Genomic DNA, 2,856 nt, shown 5'->3' with positions numbered 1-2,856 from the left:
AGTTTAACAACATTTTGGTTTGATAAAAACTCCTCTAAAAGCATTTTAACCGTTATTTTACATTGAAAAATTTTATCATTTTTTGACATGACGATGCTTGCGACATCTTGTGAATACCCTAATTGTAACTGGTTGGTGCTGCCTGAACGTTGGCTACAATTGGCGCTGTCTTAGTTTTATTATGCGCTTAACAACGCAGCTTATGCGAAGATATGTACGCGTGTGTGTGTATGTGCGGAGAAAGGTTTCACATCTCGGAAATTAATAGAAAATTGTTGCTATATGCTTGAGCGCACGCTTATTTCCCTTTTTCATTTCATCATAATTACTTTGTTTATGTTCGGTTTAAGCTATTCACACACGCTTTTCTGCGCACGCATTTCCTTTTACAATTTACTAGATTTATTTGATTACGAAAATAAACTTGTATACTTGTTGTACTTGCTTATTTGAATTATTTGAAAACTCCGTGTGATTTTTTATGAAATTTATTCACGGCATATTTTAGAATATCATATATAGCAGTAGAGGATAAAATCATATACTGTACCGTGTTCCGTTTTCGCTTCAAAGGTGTCCATCTGCAGGCTAAGCTCGCTAAGCATAGCAATGCAACTTCCAGAGCGCTTTTTAATACCCAAGTGCTAATCTTAAGTCTAACCCAGAGACCTGTTACGCGCAATTTCAATCTGCGAACGACCAACATCATGTATTTAATCAATTTTTTTTTTAAATTGTTCAGAGTATAAACAGCCCAGTTTGGAGCTGAGAGGTCCAGCATCTGTAGTCCTTGTGAGGCTACATCGACCACAGTAACTTCGGTCTATATTGAGAGTAAGTGTTAGCCAACCAGTAAGCTGCACGAAACTTCGCATAAAACCCTATAAGGTGGAACCAAGTGGAATAATACACGCCAGTATTATAGCATGCAGCTCATATAGTTATTTAGATGCCTGGACACAAGGTTATTGAGGGTATTTGCAAAGCTAACGAATTGGCGAGGAAGGCTGCGATCACTAGTGATGTACTGAATTGTCGGTACCCAATACCATTTCAAGTTTAGAAAAAACTTTCATTACTAATTTATATGATATCGGCTAAAGCACTTGAACTTATCGCAACAGAGAAATATTAGCTCTGAGTATTCTGCTCATGAATGGATGATACTCACCTCCATTTATATCGAATGAAAAGTATGTAGTGTAATTAATTTAATTTAAACAAAAAAAGAAGAAAAATATAATATCAAAGTTTTGTATGATATACAGTCAAAGGCCTTTAAAAAATGTTAAAAAAGTAAATATGCTTTCAGTAAATACTGAAAAATTATTTCAAATGAACATACAATATAGTATCTGTACGTATGGATGGGTATGAGTATGTATGAAGTAAACACTGCCTTTTAAAATTTCCATATATTTAGCACGAGTGCACTTTTCGTATCAGATTTGCACGTCATCAGTGATAGATACGGTGGCCATATTTATGCGAGCCGAATACGGGACAAACAATAATTTTGCAATTTTTTCCATAAAAGCTAACAGATCTCAACACTTTCTTTAAGGATCTTAGATGTATGCATTAGCCCTGAAACAGTATCCTTATAGTAACATCACAATTTTTTAACAAAAGCTTCGTTAAATTTTAGTACAAAAAAGTGCAAGTTTCAAGTAGCTAGGACTTACCGTTAATTTTTGGCAATTTTTTTTTCGACGGCGCTACACATTTTTTTCATGAAAGGTTAGTTGCTCGATAATTTGTTGATAGGGAAGAAAATTAGCAGCACGTTGCCTTGCACTTTATTTTACTAAATTTTAATGATCTACAAAACTGCAACCAAATTTTTTTCTAAAGTTTCTCATGAAAAAGTTTGAAATTTTGGTGAAATTTTGTAGAATTACTACTCACAGTTTTTGCACAAAGCCGGACAATTCTATTTATTTGATTTTTGTTAGGAAAAGAGCTATAATTAAAAATAATAATAAACAAAAGAAAAATAGTCGAACCTTGCTAAAATGAAGAATCCTATTTATTTTGNCCCGTATAATACAGGACGGATGGTCACCATAGTGATAGAGTCCATATCTAATGCTTGAGACAGTTTATTGTATGAATTATTTACGATCGAAATGCTACAAGATAACAATTAACTGTTGAGAGTAAATAATCTTATCATAGCTAGCATCTATCCTAGCATGTGCTTTCAATAAATTTCAATGACTACTAAAATATAGTCTAATAAATAAATTTAGAACAGTTACCATTATTTCAATTGCTTTGTGTACGAAGTTACATACATATGTATATAAGCGAAACCCATTTTTGCATTGCTGTTATATTTATGAACTTTAGCATCCCGCGTATATTTAGAACAGAAAAATAACGAATAACTTTGAAATAGGTTAACATCTAACTGTGCGGCCGGGGCTTTGAAGTTTACTATATATTTTATATGGGGATTTTAATCGAATGAATATATTACCCTTCAAACATCTTTAAACAATAATATTATGATACATATTAGACTTAAAAATTTTACTAACTACTTTTTCGAAACCGATAATTTCATCTCTTATTCACAAAAAATTATTCAATTCTGTGTTCGTATGGAATAGTAACTTATGTCGAGAAACTGGCTTTAGTATATTAATCAGTTTCAAAATAAAAACATAAGGATGTTCTTTTGATCGTTTAAAAACCATTATTTTTCAAAAAAATTGTTCATCCTCATTCTTTTGTAATTAATTTTTAATCCTTTCTTCTGTGACTGGTTTGAAAAATGTGTGCTTATAGCGACGTTCTAAATATATAGGTGAATATGGAAAATAAATTGTTATTTTCTAGGAATGAAAATTT

This window comes from Rhagoletis zephyria, unplaced genomic scaffold (assembly GCF_001687245.7).
Source record: "Rhagoletis zephyria isolate East Lansing unplaced genomic scaffold, Rhagoletis_zephyria_1.1 Rzeph_scaffold_15825, whole genome shotgun sequence".
Classification (NCBI taxonomy): Eukaryota; Metazoa; Arthropoda; class Insecta; order Diptera; family Tephritidae; genus Rhagoletis; species Rhagoletis zephyria.
The sequence above is the reverse complement of the archived record's forward strand: the minus strand, read 5'-3'. Positions refer to the sequence as shown.